This window comes from Arachis hypogaea, chromosome 11 (assembly GCF_003086295.3).
Source record: "Arachis hypogaea cultivar Tifrunner chromosome 11, arahy.Tifrunner.gnm2.J5K5, whole genome shotgun sequence".
Lineage (NCBI taxonomy): Eukaryota > Viridiplantae > Streptophyta > Magnoliopsida > Fabales > Fabaceae > Arachis > Arachis hypogaea.
The window spans coordinates 74313430-74332710 of record NC_092046.1 but is presented as its reverse complement, the minus strand read 5'-3'; the positions used below and the strand labels follow the sequence as shown (position 1 = coordinate 74332710).

At 40.0% G+C, this 19281-nt stretch overlaps 2 non-coding genes across 2 annotated transcripts; one reads left to right on the top strand and one right to left on the bottom strand.

The window, feature by feature from the left end:
• Positions 1-244: 244 nt before the first annotated feature.
• Positions 245-352, bottom strand: LOC112724607 (small nucleolar RNA R71). The gene has a single exon (XR_003163762.1). It is a non-coding gene; the product is annotated as a small nucleolar RNA R71 (small nucleolar RNA).
• Positions 353-16448: 16096 nt separating this feature from the next.
• LOC112726064 (small nucleolar RNA R71) lies at positions 16449-16556 on the top strand. Its single transcript, XR_003165133.1, has one exon. It is a non-coding gene; the product is annotated as a small nucleolar RNA R71 (small nucleolar RNA).
• The last annotated feature ends 2725 nt before the right edge of the window (positions 16557-19281 follow it).

Below are 19281 nucleotides of genomic sequence, written 5' to 3'. Positions count from 1 at the left end.
CTGCAAGTTTCATGGACTTCCATCTGAAGATCCTTTTCAGTTCTTAACTGAATTCTTGCAGATATGTGATACTGTTAAGACTAATGGAGTAGATCCTGAAGTCTACAGGCTCATGCTTTTCCCCTTTGCTGTAAGAGACAGAGCTAGATTATGGTTGGATTCTCAACCTAAAGACAGCCTGAACTCTTGGGATAAGTTGGTCACGGCTTTCTTAGCCAAGTACTTTCCTCCTCAAAAGCTGAGCAAGCTTAGAGCTGATGTTCAAACCTTCAGACAGAAAGAAGGTGAATCCCTCTATGAAGCTTGGGAAAGATACAAACAGTTGACCAAAAAGTGTCCTTCTGACATGCTTTCAGAATGGACCATCCTGGATATATTCTATGATGGTTTATCTGAGCTATCAAAGATGTCACTAGACACTTCTGTAGGTGGATCTATTCATCTAAAGAAAACGCATGCAGAAGCTCAAGAACTCATTGACATGGTTGCTAATAACCAGTTCATGTACACTTCTGAAAAGAATCCTGTGAGTAATGGGACGCCTATGAAGAAGAGAGTTCTTGAAGTTGATACTCTGAACGCCATATTGGCTCAGAATAAAATATTGACTCAGCAAGTCAATATGATCTCTCAGAGTCTGCATGGAATGCAAGCTGCATCCAACAGTACTCAAGAGGCTTCTTATGAAGAAGAAGCTTATGATCCTGAGAACCCTGCAATAGCAGAGGTGAATTACTTAGGTGAACCTTATGGAAACACCTATAACTCATCATGGAGAAATCATCCAAATTTCTCATGGAAGGATCAAAAGCCTCAACAAGGCTTTAATAATGGTGGAAGAAACAGGTTTAACAATAATAAACCTTTTCCATCATCCACTCAGCAACAAACAGAGAACTCTGAACAAAATACTTCTAATTTAGCAAACTTAGTCTCTGATCTATCTAAGGCCACTGTAAGTTTCATGAATGAAACAAGGTCTTCCATTAGAAATTTGGAAGCACAAGTGGGCCAGCTGAGTAAAAGGATCACTAAAATCCCTCCCAGTACTCTCCCAAGCAATACAGAAGAGAATCCAAAAGGAGAGTGCAAGGCCATTGACATAAGCAAAATGGCCGAACCCAAAGAGGGAGAGGAGGACATGAATCCCAAGGAGGAAGACCTCCTGGGACGTCCAGTGATCAATAAGGAGCTTCCCTCTAAGGAACCAAAGGACTCTGAGGCTCATCTAGAGACCATAGAGATCCCATTAAACCTCCTTATGCCATTCATGAGCTCTGATGAGTATTCCTCTTCTGAAGAGAATGAGGATGTTACTGAAGAGCAAACTGCCAAGTTTCTTGGTGCAATCATGAAGCTAAACGCAAAATTATTTGGCATTGACACTTGGGAAGTTGAACCTCCCTTGTTCATCAATGAACTAAGTGATCTGGATCAACTGACATTGCCTCAGAAGAGACAGGATCCTGGAAAGTTCATAATACCCTGTACCATAGGCACCATGATCTTTAAGGCTCTGTGTGACCTTGGTTCAGGGATAAACCTCATGCCCCTCTCTGTAATAGAGAAACTGGGAATCTATGGGGTGCAAGCTGCTAGAATCTCATTAGAGATGGCAGATAATTCAAGAAAACAGGCATATGGACAAGTAGAGGACGTATTAGTAAAGGTTGAAGGCCTTTACATCCCTGCTGATTTCATAGTCCTGGATACTGGAAAGGAAGAGGATGAATCCATCATCCTAGGAAGACCTTTCCTGGCCACAGCAAGAGCTGTGATTGATGTTGACAGAGGTGAAATAGTCCTTCAATGGAATGAGGACTCCCTTGTGTTTAAAACTCAAGGATCTCCCTCTGCAACCATGGAGAGGAAGCATGAAAAGCTTCTCTCAAAGCAGAGTCAACCAGAGCCCTCACAGTCAAACTCTAAGTTTAGTGTTGGGAGGCCACAACCAAACTCTAAGTTTGGTGTTGAACTCCCATATCCAAACTCTAAGTTTGGTGTTGGAGAGTCTCAACAAAGCTCTGTACATCTGTGAGGCTCCATGAGAGCCCACTGTCAAGCTATTGACATTAAAGAAGCGCTTGTTGGGAGGCAACCCAATTTTTATTTATCTAACTATATTTTTCTTAGTATATGTCTTTGTAGGTTCATGATCATGTGGAGTCACAAAATAAATATAAAAATTAAAAACGGAATCAAAAACAGCAGAAGAAAAATCACACCTTGGAGGAGCATCTGTCTGGCGTTCAGCGCCAGAACAGAGCATGGTTCTGGCGCTGAACGCCCAAAATGGGCAGCTTCTGGGCGCTGAACGCCAGAACAGGCATGGTTCTGGCGTTCAACTCCAGAAATGGCTAGTAAATGGGCGTTGAACGCCCAAAATGAGCACCAACCTGGCGCTGAACGCCCAGAGTTGTGTGCAAAGGCATTTTTACATGCCTAATGGGTGCAGGGATGTAAATCCTTGAACACCTCAGGACCTGTGGACCCCACAGGATCCCCACCTACCTCCACTCACTTCTTCTCACCACTCTCTTTCACACAACCCCATAAACACTCTTCCCCAAAAACCCTTCACCAATCACCTCAATCTCTCTTCACCACTCACATCCATCCACTCTTCCCCATAAACCTACCTCATAAACTCCACCTACCTTCAATAATTCAAAACCAATTTCCCACCCAAACCCACCCATATGGCCGAAACCTTCCCCCCTCCCTTCCCTATATAAAGCCCTCCATTCTTCATCAAATTCACACAACACACCCCTCTACACCCTTCTTGGCCGAAACACTCCCCACTCTCCCTCTCCTCCAATTCTTCTTCTTCTTCATCTATTCTTTCTTTTATTGCTCGAGGGCGAGCAAAATTCTAAGTTTGGTGTGGTAAAAGCATAAGCTTTTTGTTTTTCCATTACCATTGATGGCACCTAAGACCGGAGAATCCTCTAGAAAGGGGAAAGGGAAGACAAAAACTTCCACATCCGAGTCATAGGAGATGGAAAGGTTCATCTCCAAAGCCCATCAAGACCACTTCTATGATGTTGTGGCCAAGAAGAAGGTGATCCCCGAGGTCCCTTTCAAACTCAAAAGAAATGAGTATCCGAAGATCCGACATGAAATTCAAAGAAGAGGTTGGGAAGTTCTAACAAATCCCATCCAACAAGTCGGCATCCTAATGGTTCAAGAGTTCTATGCCAATGCATGGATCACCAAGAACCATGATCAAAGTAAGAACCCGGATCCAAAGAACTATGTTACAATGGTTCGGGAGAAATACTTAGATTTTAGTCCAGAGAATGTGAGGTTGGCGTTTAACTTGCCCATGATGCAAGGAGATGAACGCCCCTACACTAGAAGGGTCAACTTTAATCAAAGGTTGGACCAAGTCCTTATGGACATATGTGTAGAAGGAGCTCAATGGAAGATTGACTCCAAAGGCAAGCCGGTTCAACTAAGAAGATTGGACCTCAAGCCTGTAGCTAGAGGATGGTTGGAGTTCATTCAATGCTCAATCATTCCCACTAGCAACCGGTCTGAAGTTACTATAGACCGGGCCATCATGATCCATAGCATCATGATTGGAGAAGAGGTGAAAGTTCATGAGATTATACCTCAAGAACTCTACAAGGTGGCTGACAAGTCCTCCACCATGGCAAGGTTAGCCTTTCCTCACCTCATTTGCCACCTATGCAATTCAGCTGGGATTGACATAGAGGGAGATATCCTCATCAAAGAGGATAAGCCCATCACTAAGAAAAAGATGGAGCAAGCAAGAGAGCCCATTCATGGAGCTCAAGAGGCATATGAAGCTCATCACCATGAGATCCCGGAGATGCCTCAAATGCACTTTCCTCCACAAAACTATTGGGAGCAAATCAACACCTCCCTAGGAGAATTGAGTTCCAATATGGGACAACTAAGGGTGGAACATCAAGAGCACTCCATCATGCTTCATGAAATAAGAGAAGATCAAAAAGCAATGAGGGAGGAGCAACAAAGACAAGGAAGAGACATAGAAGAGCTCAAGGACATCATTGGTTCCTCAAGAAGGAAATGCCACCATCACTAAGGTGGATTCATTCCTTGTTCTTATTTCTTCTGGTTTTTGTTTTCTATGTTATGTGCTTATCTATGTTTGTGTCTTCATTACATGATCATTAGTAGTTAGTAACTATGTCTTAAAGTTATGAATGTCCTATGAATCCATCACCTCTCTTAAATGAAAAATGTTTTAATTCAAAAGAACAAGAAGTACATGAGTTTCGAATTTATCCTTGAACTTAGTTTAATTATATTGATGTGGTGACAATGCTTCTTGTTTTCTGAATGTATGCTTGAACAGTGCATATGTCTTTTGAAGTTGTTGTTTAAGAATGTTAAATATGTTGGCGCTTGAAAGAATGATGACTAGGAGACATGTTATTTGATAATCTGAAAAATCATAAAAATGATTCTTAAAGCAAGAAAAAGCAGCAAAGAGCAAAGCTTGCAGAAAAAAAAGGGGAAAAAATAGGCGAAAAAAAAATATATATATATATAAAGAAAAAGCAAGCAGAAAAAGCCAAAAGCTCTTAAAACCAAGAGGCAAGAGCAAAAAGCCACTAACCCTTAAAACCAAAAGACAAGGGCAAATAAAAAGGATCCCAAGGCTTTGAGCATCAGTGGATAGGAGGGTCTAAAGGAATAAAATCCTGGCCTAAGCGGCTAAACCAAGCTGTCCCTAACCATGTGCTTGTGGCGTGAAGGTGTCAAGTGAAAACTTGAGACTGAGCGGTTAAAGTCAAGGTCCAAAGAAAAAGAAGAGTGTGCTTAAGAACCCTGGACACCTCTAATTGGGGACTTTAGCAAAGCTGAGTCACAATCTGAAAAGGTTCACCCAATTATGTGTCTGTGGCATTTATGTATCCGATGGTAATACTGGAAAACAAAGTGCTTAGGGCCACGGCCAAGACTCATAAAGAAGCTGTGTTCAAGAATCATCATACTGAACTAGGAGAGTCAATAACACTATTCGAAATCTGAAGTTCCTATAGATGCCAATCATTCTGAACCTCAATGGATAGAGTGAGATGCCAAAACTATTCAAAGGCAAAAAGATATAAGTCCCGCTCATTTGATTGAAGCTATGTTTCATTGATAGTTTGGAATTTATAGTATATTCTCTTCTTTTTATCCTATTTGATTTTCAGTTGCTTGGGGACAAGCAACAATTTAAGTTTGGTGTTGTGATGAGCGGATAATTTATACGCTTTTTGGCATTGTTTTTAGTATGTTTTTAGTAGGATCTAGTTACTTTTAGGGACGTTTTCATTAGTTTTTATGTTAAATTCACATTTCTGGACTTTACTATGAGTTTGTGTGTTTTTCTGTGATTTCAGGTATTTTCTGACTGAAATTGAGGGACTTGAGCAAAAATCAGATTCAGAGGTTGAAGAAGGACTGCTGATGCTGTTGGATTCTGACCTCCCTGCACTCAAAGTAGATTTGCTGGAGCTATAGAACTCGAAATGGCGCGCTTCCAATTGCGTTGGAAAGTAGACATCCAGGGATTTTCAGCAATGTATAATAGTCCATACTTTGGCCAAGAATAGACGACGTAAACTGGCGTTCAACGCCAGCTTTCAACCCAAATCTGGCGTCCAGCGCCAGAAAAGGAGCCAAAACCAGAGTTGAACGCCCAAACTGGCACAAAAGTTGGCGTTCAACTCAAAGAAGGATCTCTACACGTGCAACACTCAAGCTCAGCCCAAGCACACACCAAGTGGGCCCCGGAAGTGGATTTATGCATCAATTACTTACTTCTGTAAACCCTAGTAGCTAGTTTATTATAAATAGGACCTTTTACTATTGTATTAGGCATCTTTGATCAGTTGTATGCTATCTTAGATCACAATTGAGGGCTGGCCTCTCGGCCATGCCTGGACTTTCACTTATGTATTTTTAACGGTAGAGTTTCTACACTCCATGGATTAAGGTGTGGAGCTCTGCTGTTCCTCAAAGATTAATGCAAAGTACTACTGTTTTCTATTCAATTCATCTTATTTCGCTTCTAAGATATCCATTCGCACCCAAGAACGTGATGAAGGTGATGATTATGTGTGACGCTCATCACCATTCTCCCCTATGAACACGTGCCTGACAAACACTTCTGTTCTACATGAAATAAGCTAGAATGAATATCTCTTAGATCTCCTAACCAGAATCTTCGTGGCGTAAGCTAGAATGATGGCGGCATTCAAGAGAATCCGGAAGGTCTAAACCTTGTCTGTGGTATTCTTAGTAGGATTCAATGATTGAATGACTGTGACGAGCTTCAAACTCGCAAGTGCTGGGCGTTAGTGACAGACGCAAAAGGAGGGTGAATCCTATTCCAGCATGATCGAGAACCGACATATGATTAGCCGTGCTGTGACAGAGCATGTGAGCATATTTTTCACTGAGAGGAGGGGATGTAGCCACTGACAACGGTGATGCCCTTGCATAAAGCCAGCCATGGAAAGGAGTAAGACTGATTGGATGAAGATAGCAGGAAAGCAGAGGTTCAGAGGAACGAAAGCATCTCTATTCGCTTATCTGAAACTCTCACCAATGATTTACATAAGTACCGCTATCCCTATTCTATTATATATTATTCAAAAACACCATTATCAATTTATATCTGCCTAACTGAGATTTGCAAGGTGACCATAGCTTGCTTCATACCAACAATCTCCGTGGGATTCGACCCTTACTCACGTAAGGTATTACTTGGACGACCCAGTGCACTTGCTGGTTAGTTGTATCGAAGTTGTGAACCATGGTATTGGCACCATGTTCTTGGCGCCATTGCCAGGGAAAGAAAGAGCCATGAATTTTACATAATCAAAGTGTAATTACGATTGTGCGTACCAAGTTGCTCATGTTGCCAGGGATTGTTTGAGCCTGGACATCACAATTTCGTGCACCACAACGCCACCAACAAGGGCGTGTTTGGTGACAACTCCAGCAGCAAGAAGGCTTGGATAGGAAGGGTGTGAAGCACGTTGCCAACGCCAAATTCTGAAGGCGTGTTCCTTGGCAACGCAGCAAGCAACCTTGGGGAGGTATTCCAAAGCCTCGATCACATTGCCAGCCTAGAGATTAGGGGCGTGTTTGAGGACAATGCAGGCAAACAACGCTGAATAGAAGACTTGGCCCAGGAAAGGGAGATGCACGTTGCCAATGCCAAGTTCTGAAGGCGTGTTCCTTGGCAACGTAGCAAGCAAATCTTGGTGCCATAGGGAAGGCTCGAGCACGTTGTTGGGCTGGGAGAGCATGGGCGTGGTCCAAGGCAATGCCAAGCAAGGAAGCAGCCCTGGAGAAACCAGCACATTGCCAACTTGGAAGAAAGGGGGCGTGTTCAGCAACAACTCCAGCGAACTTGGCAGCCTGACCTTACCTTCTTCAAGGATGTATAACTTGAGCTAAAAAGCTCCAAAGGAAGTGATTCCAGTGGCATTAAAAAGTAGACATCAAGATCTTTCCAACCATATATCATAGTATGGGGTTAGCATTCATTTGAAGCTTCAAAAGCTGGCTTCATTTGGAGCTTCAGAAAGGAGCACGTTGCCAACGTGGGTTCATTGGCGTGTTCATTGGCAACGCAGCAAACTTGGAGCTAGGAAGCAACCACGAGCACGTTTCTAATTTGGATTTATAAGGGCGTGTTCACCAACAACGCTAGCAGCTAGTCAACTTGGAATGAAGCAACCCACGTTGGCAACTTGAAAGAACAAAGGAGTGTTTGCCAAAAACGCTGGTGAGCTGGACAGCCTGACCTTACCTCCTTCAATGGAGTATATCTTGAGCTACAAAACTTCAAATGGGGTGATTTCAACGGAATTTGAAAGTAGACATCCAGAGATTTCCAATGATATATCATGATATGGGTTTGACATTATTTTCAAGCTTCAAAATCGGGCCTCATTTGGAACCTCAGAAACTGAGCACGTTGGCAACTTGGAATCCAAGTTGGCAACGCCCTTGCTAAAATTTGGCTCCATGGGAGGCATAACCCACGTTGCCAACTTGGGGAAGGTGAAGACGTGTTTGCTAGCAACGCCTGTGAAGCTTAGCACCCTTAGAAGGTAACCCACGTTGCCAACTTGAGAATGTGAAGGCGTGTTTGTCAAAAACGCCGGCAACCCTGGCAGCCGGACCTTGTCATCTTCAATGGAGCATAACTTGAGCTACAGAGATCCAATCGAGGTGCTTCCAGTTGCGTTGGAAAGATGACATTCAGAAATTTCCAACCATATATAATAGTCGATAGTGAAGCACAAAATTAAAGCTTAAACCAGGGGCAACTTTGGGCATCAAAACTGAAACCAAGAAGAAGAAGAGCCAAGTTGTTAGCAACAACTTGGGCTAGCAACGCCCATCTCTCCAAATAACTCCCAGCGCAGGAAATCCATGAGCACGTTGCCAACGTGCATTTACATAGGCGTGTTGGCCAAAAACGTGGTGCTACAATTTCATTGAGAAGCTAGCTAATCCAACCTCAAGCAAGCAAAGCCCATAAATCTCAACCAATCAAGGCTACAAGAATCATCTAAAATAGTTAATTTTCATTTTGTTTTGTAATTTGTTTTTAATTTCATTTCAATTTGTAATTTAGGGATGCCTATATAAAGGCCATAGTTTCATAGAATTAAGAGCTCTCTCTTAGATTTTTTTTAGACTTTTTATTTTTTTTACTTTTTGGACACTTGGACATTTTTCTAGCATTTTTATTCTCTACTTTTCTATCACCGGTTTTCTATTTTTTGTTTTTCTAGCAACTTTGAATTATAGTTTTAAGAACTTCTTTTTCTTCTTCATTCTTCTCTACACTTAGTTTAATTTTCATCTATTGCAATTGTTTTTGAAATTGGAGCTATGATTCACTAAACCCCATTTTCATTAGGGGGAAGAGCTCTGTTTATTTGAATGAATTGATAACTCTTCTTCTCCTTCTTAATTCAAGTGGTTAATCCAAGAGGAAACTCTTGTTCTTCAAAGATTCAATCACCATCGAGAGAGGGATTAATCTATATGAATTATGTGGTGAATTTGGGAAAGGAGCCACATAATTCAGTTTAGAGTTCATCCTTTCATGATTTCCTTGATCAATACACTTTGGTTGGTATGTGAGATGTAACCTCCCTTAGTTGAGATTTTGGAAGTTGTGTGGCTTGGATTAGAAATTGAACTTCATCTCTTCTCATGAACAATTAGATCACGAGAGTGGCAATTGGTTGTATTGAGAGAAACTGAGTTACCAAGAGATTGGGACTCAATTACCCACAAGTTGCCATGGATCTATACCCATGATTGAGAAGGAATTGATCAACATCAATTCAGGAGAATTTGCATCTCTGATCCCTAATGATCCTCTCCATCATCAATTCTCATTTCTTTTACTCTTTAGTTGTTTGAATACCCATTACCCAATTCCTTCTACATTCTTGCAATTCATTATTCTTGTCATTTGCATTCTGTTTCTATATTTCTTGCTATTTACTCTTATGCTTTTTAAAATTCTGCAATCTTTACTTTCTTGCAATTTATCTTTAATGTCATTTAAGTTTCTTGCATTTTAAGTTTCAGTTATTTACTTTCATCTTCTTTCTCTCTTCTAGTTCTTTAAATTTCTTGCCATTTAAATTTTTGCAATTATGTTCAAAAAATCACAAATCTCATGAAATCAAAACCATGTTTGCTTGACTAAATCTACCATTTAACTAAAGTTGCTTAATCTACCAATCTCTGTGGGATCGACCTCACTCTTAGTGAGTTTTATTACTTGATACAACCCGGTATACTTGCCGGTAATTACGTGAAACATTAATTTTTCGCGTATCATTAGGGAAGAGAAATTACCTCCGGAAGTCAGGTACTGACCGACCTTCCTACACTTAAGGCTTTGCACCGTCTTCGGTGCCATCTGTCAGGAACAAAGGTGGGCTGGTAGCAGTATCTCCACAGTCGGGACCGTCATGGCTCCCAGTGCTGGTAAAGGAAGTGGAGTCTGGGGTGTCTGAGTCTCTGTATTTTCCTTTAAGTATCTCCTTGAGGTATGTGAATCAGCGCTTGTTACGGCGCTCTCTTAGCTTTGCTTTGTGTTCCTACCGATCTAACCTTTCAAGTATCTGATGGAGCAATTGAGTGGTTGTAGGTGCTTGTGATGTTGAAGGAGGAATGTCTTCAGCCTGATCAGTAGGCTGGCTTGTAGTGGCTGTTGGAGGTCTGATGTATTTCTCGTTAGGGACGTACTGATCTTCCCGTGCAAGCATGGCTTTGGTGTCCCTAGCTCTATAGGAGACTCCGGCTGCGGAGACAAGATCTGACACCAAGGCGGGAAAAGATAAGTTTCTCGCAATTTGTACGTGTCCCATAGCACTCCGGATGTGTCTTGGTAGGTTCAGAGGCTGGTTTGTAAGGATGCACCATAATAGAATGGCCATGTCGGCAGTGAAGGAGGACTCGTGGGTGCTCGAAAAGACGTAATGGGACATAATCTGTGCCCATACTCGAGCCTCTAAGGTGAGTGCGGAAGCCGATATTCCCTTAGGACCGGAACGATGGTAACCGTAGATCCATCCGCTGCCAGGTAGTGCGATAACTCTGAGAACAGCGTCCCAGTCAAATTGGTACATCTAGTGCTTGAGTGCGGCTTCTTGAAATGCGTCCAGTCCTTCTGGAGTAGGGGGAAGATCTAAGGTTCGTTGAATGGCCTCTTCTATAATGGGGACTTGCTTCTGACGGACATAGACAGCTACAGGGTTGGCAGGTGGAAGTTGGAGTAGAACTCAACAACCCAGGAAAGATTAACCTGCCGTGGCTGTCTCTGTATGAAACCCCACTGTCTCCGTGCAATTTGTGGCTCAACAAATTTAGCAATGTGGTTTGGGAGGATAAGAAGGTATTCGTTGTTGTAATTCTTTTTTGCCAGGATAGGGAACATCTGCTCACAGTAGCGATTGGGAAATCGTGCAGTGTCCTTTGCTGGGAAGGTGGTGCGCAGAAATTGTGACGGTTTCATTCCTTGGTAACGGCGCTGAAAACTTTATACGCACCTTCATAATCTTAATTCTTTATCACAACTTCGCACAACTGACCAGCAAGTGCCCTGGGTTGTCCAAGTAATAAACCTTACGTGAGTAAGGGTCGATCCCACGGAGATTGTCGGCTTGAAGCAAGCTATGGTCACCTTGTAAATCTCAGTCAGGCAGATTCAAATGTATTAAGAGATTATAGTATACTAAAAGATAATTAAAATAGGATAGAGATACTTATGTAATTCATTGGTGAGAGTTTCAGATAAGCGTATAGAGATGCTTTCATTCCTCTGAACCTCTGCTTTCCTGCTGTCTACTTCCAACCATTCCTACTCCTTTCCATGGCAAGCTTTATGTAGGGCATCACCGTTGTCAATGGCTACATCCCATCCTCTCTGTGAAAATGGTCCAATGCGCTGTCACTGGGTTCTCGATCATACTGGAATAGGATTTACTATCCTTTTGTGTGTTTGTCACTACGCCCAGCACTCGCGAGTTTGAAGCTCGTCATAGCCATCCCTTCCCAGATCCTACTCGGAATACCACAGACAAGGTTTAGACTTTTCGGATCTCAAGAATGGCCATCCATGGGTTCTAACTTATACCACGAAGATTCTAATATCTCAGACTTGGTCCTCTGTATTAGATATCTAAGAGATATTCATTCTAGCTTGTTTGCATGTAGAATGGAAGTGTTTATCAGGCACACATTCATAAGTGAGAATGATGATGATCGTCACATAATTATAATATTCATCATGTTCTTGGGTGCGAATGGATATCTTAGAATAGGAAAAAGCTTGAATTGAATAGAAAAACAGTAGTACTTTGTATTAATTCATGAGGAACAGCAGAGCTCCACACCTTAATCCAGGCATGGCCGAATGGCCAGCCCCCATGAAATTCTAAGATAGCATAAAAACTAATCAAAGATCCCTTACAAAGATAGTAAAAACTCCTATTTATACTAAACTAGTTATTAGGGTTTACAGAAATGAGTAAAGGATGCAAAAATCCACTTCCGGGGTCCACTTGGTGTGTGCTTGGGCTGAGCATTGAGCTGTATACGTGTAGAGGTCTTTCTTGGAGTTGAACACCAGTTTGTAACCTGTTTCTGGCGTTTAACTCCACTTTGCAACCTGTTTCTGGTGTTTGACTCCAGAATGCAGCATGGAACTAGCGTTCAACGCCAGTTTACGTCATCTAAAATCGAATAAAGTATGGACTATTATATGTTGCGGAAAAGCCCTGGATGTCTACTTTCCAACGCAATTGAGAGCGCGCCATTTGGAGTTCTGTAGCTCCAGAAAATCCACTTTGAGTACAGGGAGGTTAGAATTCAACAGCATCTGCAGTCCTTCTTCAACCTCTAAATCTAATTTTTGCTCAGGTCCCTCAATTTCAGCCAGAAAATACCTGAAATCACAGAAAAACACACAAAATTATAGTAAAATTCAGAAATGTGATTTTTATTTAAAAAATAATAAAAATATACTAAAAACTAACTAAATCATACTAAAAACTATGTAAAAACAATGCCAAAAAGCGTATAAATTATCCGCTCATCACAACACCAAACTTAAATTGTTGCTTGTCCCCAAGCAACTGAAAATCAAATAGGATAAAAAGAAGAGAATATACTATAAAATCCAAAACATCAATGAAACTTAGCTCCAATCAGATGAGCGGGACTTGTAGCTTTTTACCTCTTGAATAGTTTTGGCATCTCACTTTATCCATTGAGGTTCAAAATGATTGGTATCTATAGGAACTTAGAATTCAGATAGTGTTATTGATTCTTCTAGTTCAGTATGTTGATTCTTGAACACAGCTACTTTATGAGTCTTGGCCGTGGCCCTAAGCACTTTGTTTTCCAGTATTACCACCGGATACATAAATGCCACAGACACATAACTGGGTGAACCCTTTCAGATTGTGACTCAGCTTTGCTAAAGTCCCCAATTAGATGTGTCCAGGGTTCTTAAGCACACTCTTCTTTTTTGCTTTGGACCTTGACTTTAACCGCTCAGTCTCAAGTTTTCACTTGACACCTTCACGCTACAAGCACATGGTTAGGGACAACTTGGTTTAGCCGCTTAGGCCAGGATTTTATTCCTTTAGGCCCTCCTATCCACTGATGCTCAAAGCCTTGGATCCTTTTTTATTACCCTTGCCTTTTGGTTTTAAGGGCTACTGGCTTTTTGCTCTTGCCTTTTGGTTTAAAGAGCTTTTGGCTTTTTCTGCTTGCTTTTTCTTTTTCTTTCTTTTTTTTCTGCAAGCTTTTGTATTCACTGCTTTTTCTTGCTTCAAGAATCATTTTTATGATTTTTTAGATTATCAAATAACAATTCTCCTTGTCATCATTCTTTCAAGAGCCAACATATTTAACATTCATAAACAACAACTTCAAAAGACATATGCACTGTTCAAGCATTCATTCAGAAAACAAAAAGTATTGTCACCACATCAAAATAATTAAACTAGATTCAAGGATGAATTTGAAACCATGTACTTCTTGTTCTTTTGTAATTAAAACATTTTTCATTCAAGAGAGGTGATGGATTCATATTCATAACTTTAAGGCATAGACACTTAGACACTAATGATCATGTAGTAAAGGCATAAACATAAATAACACATAGGGCTCAAAAACCGAAAAACAGAAAATAAATAAACAAGGAGATTAAGGAATGAGTCCACCTTAGTGAGGGTGGTGTCTTCCTCTTATTGAAGAACCAATGGTGCTCTTGAGCTCCTATATGTCTCTTCCTTGTCCTTCTTGCTCCTCCCTCATAGCTCTTTGATCTTCTCTAATTTCATGGAGGATGATGGAGTGCTCTTGATGCTCTACCCTTAGTTGTCCCATGTTGGAGCTTAATTCTCCTAGGGAAGTGTTGATTTACTCCCAGTAGTTTTGTGGAGGGAAGTGCATCCCTTGAGGCATTAATGGTTATGGAAAAACAAAAAAGCAATGCTTTTTCCACACCAAACTTAAAATGTTTGCTCGTCCTCGAGCAAAAGAAGAAAGAAGTGGGTAGAAGAGAAGAAATGGAGGAGATGGATAGGTGTGTATATTCAGCCAAGGAGGGTAGTATTGTGCATGTTGTGTGAAAAGGAAAGAGTGAAGGTTTGAATTTGAGTGGGTGGGTGTAGGTGGGTTGTATGATGGTTTTGGAGGAGTAATGGAGGTGATTGGTGGAGGTTATTTGGGGAAGAGAGGTATGAAAAGCTGTGAAGAGGAGAGAAGAAGTGGTGGGGATCCTGTGGGGTCTACAGATCCAGTGGGCCAAGGACTTAACATCCCTGCTCCAATTAGGCGTGTAAAACACCCTTGCTGTGCAATCCTGGCGTTTAACGCCAGACTGCTGCCTGTTTCTGGCATTAAACACCCAAATGTAGCTTGTTTCTGGCGTTTAACGCTAGGTTGATGCTTGTTTCTGGCGTTAAACGCCAGTTTGGTGCTGGTTTCTGGCGTTAAACGCCAGACAGATGCTTGTTTCTGGCGTTTAAACGCCAGACTGTTCTCCTCCAGGGTGTGCTATTTTTCATTCTATTTTTCATTCTGTTTTTGATTTTTCAGTAGTTTTTGTGACTTCACATGATCATCAACCTAAAGAAAACATAAAATAACAATGGAAAATAAATAAATATAATTAGATAAGATTGGGTTGCCTCCCAACAAGCACTTCTTTAATGTCAATAGCTTGACAGTGAGCTCTCATGGAGCCTCACAGATGTTCAGAGCATTGTTGGAACCTCCCAACACCAAACTTAGAGTTTGGTTGTAGCCTCCCAACACCAAACTTAGAGTTTGACTGTGGGGGCTTTGGTTGACTCTGCAGTGAGAGAAGCTTTTCATGCTTCCTTTCTATGGTTACAGAAGGAGATCCTTGAGTTTTAAACACAAGGTTGTCCTTATTCAGTTGAAGTACTAACTCTCCTCTGTCCACATCAATCACAGCTCTTGCTATAGCTAGGAAGGGTCTTCCAAGGATGATGGATTCATCCTCTTCCTTCCCAGTATCCAGGATTATGAAATCAGCAGGGATGTAAATGCCTTCAACCTTTACTAGCACGTCCTCTACTTGTCCATAAGCCTATTTTCTTGAGTTGTCTGCCATCTCTAATGAGATTCTGGCAGCTTGTACCTCAAAGATTCCCAGTTTTTCCATTACAGAGAGTGGCATGAGGTTTATCCCTGATCCAAGGTCACATAGAGCCTTCTCAAAGGTCATGGTGCCTAGGTACAAGGTATTAAGAACTTTCCAGGATCCTGTTTCTTCTGAGGCAATCTCAGTTGATCCAGATCACTTAGTTCATTGATGAGCAAGGGAGGTTCATCTTCCCAAGTCTCATTACCAAATGATTTGGCATTCAGCTTCATGATTGCACCAAGGTACTTGGCAACTTGCTCTTCAGTGACATCTTCATTCTCTTCAGAAGAAGAATACTCATCAGAGCTCATGAATGGCATAAGGAGGTTCAATAGAATCTCTATGGTCTCTAGATGAGTCTCAGATTCCTTTAGTTCCTCAGAGGAAAACTCCTTATTGATCACTGGACGTCCCAGGAGGTCTTCCTCACTGGGATTCAGGTCTTCTCCCTCCCTTGTAGGTTCGGCCATGATGGTTAATTCAATGACCTTGCACTCTCTTTTTGGATTCTCTTCTGTATTGCTTGGGAGAGTACTGGGAGGGGTTTCAGTGACCCTTTTACTCAGCTGGCCCACTTGTGCCTCCAAATTTCTAATGGAGGACCTTGTTTTATTCATGAAACTTAAAGTGGCCTTAGATAGATCAGAGACTATATTTGCTAAGCTAGATGGATTCTGCTCAGAATTCTCTATCTGTGGCTGAGTGGATGATGGAAAAGGTTTGCTATTGCTAAACCTGTTTCTTCCACCATTATTAAAGCCTTGTTGAGGCTTTTATTGATCCTTCCATGAGAAATTTGGGTGATTTCTCCATGAAGGATTATAGGTGTTTCCATAGGGTTCACCGATGTAATTCACCTCTGCTATTGCAGGGTTCTCAATATCATAAGCTTCTTCTTAGAAGATGCCTCTTTAGTACTGTTGGATGATTCCTTCAATCCATTCAGACTCTGAAAAATTATATTGACTTGCTGAGTCAATATTTTATTCTGAGCCAATATGGCATTCAGAGTATCAATTTCAAGAACTCCCTTCCTCATAGGCGTCCCATTATTCACAGGATTCCTTTCAGAAGTGTACATGAACTAGTTATTTGCAACCATGTCAATGAGTTCTTGAGCTTCTGTAGGTGTTTTCTTTAGGTGAATGGATCTACCTGTAGAATGGTCCTGTGACATCTTTGATAACTCAGACAGACCATCATAGAATATATCCAGGATGGTCCATTCTGAAAGCATGTCAGAAGGACACTTTTTGGTCAGTTCCTTGTATCTCTCCTAAGCTTCATAGAGGGATTCACCTTCTTTCTGTCTGAAGGTTTGAACATCCACTCTAAGCTTGCTAAGCTTTTGAGGAGGAAAGCACTTGGCTAAGAAAGCCGTGACCAGCTTATCCCAAGAGTTCAGGCTATCTTTAGGTTGAGAGTCCAACCATACTCTAGCTCTGTCTCTTACAGTAAACGGGAAAAGCATAAGCCTATAGACCTCGGGATCAACCCCATTGGTCTTAACAATATCATAGATCTGCAAGAATTCATTTAAGAACTGAAAAGGATCTTCAGATGGAAGTCCATGAAACTTGCAGTTCTGTTGCATCAGAGAAACTAATTGAGGTTTAAGCTAAAAATTGTTTGCTCCAATGGCAGGGATTGAGATGCTTCTTCCATGTAAATTGGAATTTGGTGCAGTAAAGTCACCAAGCATCTTCCTTGCATTGTTATTATTTTCGGCCATGTTTTCTTCTTTTTTGAAAATTTTTGTTAGATTTTCTCCAGAGAGTTGTGCTTTGGCTTCCCTTAGCTTCCTCTTCAGAGTCCTTTCAGATTCAGGATCAGCTTCAACAAGAATGTTCTTATCCTTGTTCCTGCTCATATGAAAAAGAAGAAAACAGAAAAGAAAATATAGAATCCTCTATGTCACAGTATAGAGATTCCTTTATGTGAGTAGAAGAAGATATGAATAGAAGATGGAGAATCCAAACACAAGGGTGAAGAGTAGGTTCGAATTCTCAGATGAAGAGGAGTGTTAGTAAATAAATAAATAATTAGAAGGAAGTGAGAGAGAAGTATTTTCGAAAATTAAATAAATTAAAATAAAAATATTTTTGTTCTTAATTTGAAATTAAAACAAAATTCGAAAATTAGAAAAGAAATAAAATTAAAATTAAAAATTAAAATAATTAGTTAATTAAAAAGGAATTTTGAAAAAGAGGAAGGTGATTTTCGAAAATTAGAGAGAGAGAATTAGTTAGGTAGTTTTGAAAAAGATATAATTGAAACAAAAAGATAAGATTGATTGAAAAAGATTTGAAAATTGTTTTTGAAAAAGATAAGAAGTTAGAAAAGATTTTGAAATTGATTTTGAAAAAGATATGATTGAGAGATATGATTGAAAATCATTTTGAAAAGGATTTGAAAAGGAAATTAAAAAGATTTAATTTTGAAAATTAAAGTTGATTACTTGACTAACAAGAAACTAAAAAGATATGATTTTAAAATTTAAAGATTGAACTTTTCTTACTAGGCAAGTAACAAACTTAACATTTTTGAATCAATCACATTAATTGTTAGTAAAGATTTGAAATTATGAAACAAAATAAGAAAAAGATTTTTGAAAATCATTTTGGAATTTTCGAAAATTATGAAAGAAAAATGAAAAAGATTTGATTTTTGAAAAAGATTTGAAAAAGATAAGATTTTTAAATTGAAAATTTGATTTGACTCATAAGAAATAACTAAATTTTAAAAATTTTTGACTAAATCAAATCAAATTTTCGAAAATTATGAGTGAAATAAGAGAAAGATTTTTTTTTATTTTTGAATTTTCAATGAAGAAAGAGAAAAACAACCCAAAGACTCAATGCATGAAAATTTTGGATCAAAACATGTGATGCATGCAAGAACACTATGAATGTTAAGATGAATACCAAGAACACTTTGAATGTCAAGATGAACACCAAGAACTTATTTTTGAAAAATTTTCAAGAAAAGAAAACATGCAAGACACCAAACTTAAAAATTTTTATTCTTTAGACATTAACAAATTGAAAATGCAGATGAAAAACAAGAAAAGACACAAAACAAGAAAATATGAAGATCAAACAAGAAGACTGGCCAAGAACAACTTGAAGATCATGAAGAATGCAATGCATGAAATTTTCGAAAATAATTTAGAAAATTAAAAAGATGCAATTGACACCAAACTTAAAACTTGACTCTAGACTCAAACAAGAAACACAAAATATTTTTGGTTTTATTATTTTATTAAACTTTTTTGATTTTTTTTCGAAATTTAATTGGGAAAAACGAAAAAAGAAGAAAATTTTTTTGTATTTTTCGAAAATAAGAAATAAAAAGATTAAAATTAAAATAAAATTACATAATCTGAGCAACAAGATGAACCGTCAGTTGTCCAAACTCGAACAATCCCCGGCAACGGCGCCAAAAACTTGGTGCGCAGAAATCGTGACGGTTCCATTCCTTGGTAACGGCGCTGAAAACTTTATACGCACATTCATAATCTTCATTCTTTGTCATAACTTCGCACAACTGACCAGCAAGTGCACTGGGTCGTCCAAGTAATAAACCTTACGTGAGTAAGGGTCGATCCCACGAAGATTGTCGGCTTGAAGCAAGCTATGGTCACCTTGTAAATCTCAGTCAGGTGGATTCAAATGTATTAAGAGATTATAGTGTACTAAAAGATAATTAAAATAGGATAGAGATACTTATGTAATTCATTGGTGAGAGTTTCAGATAAGCGTATAAAGATGCTTTCGTTCCTCTGAACCTCTACTTTCCTGCTGTCTTCATCCAACCATTCCTACTCCTTTCCATGGCAAGCTTTATGTAGGGCATGACCGTTGTCAATGGCTACATCCCATCCTCTCTGTGAAAATGGTCCAATGCGCTGTCACTGCATGGCTAATCATCTGTCGGTTCTTGATCATACTGGAATAGGATTTACTATCCTTTTGCGTCTGTCACTACGCCCAGCACTCGCGAGTTTGAAGCTCGTCACAGCCATCCCTTCTCAGATCCTACTCGGAATACCACAGACAAGGTTT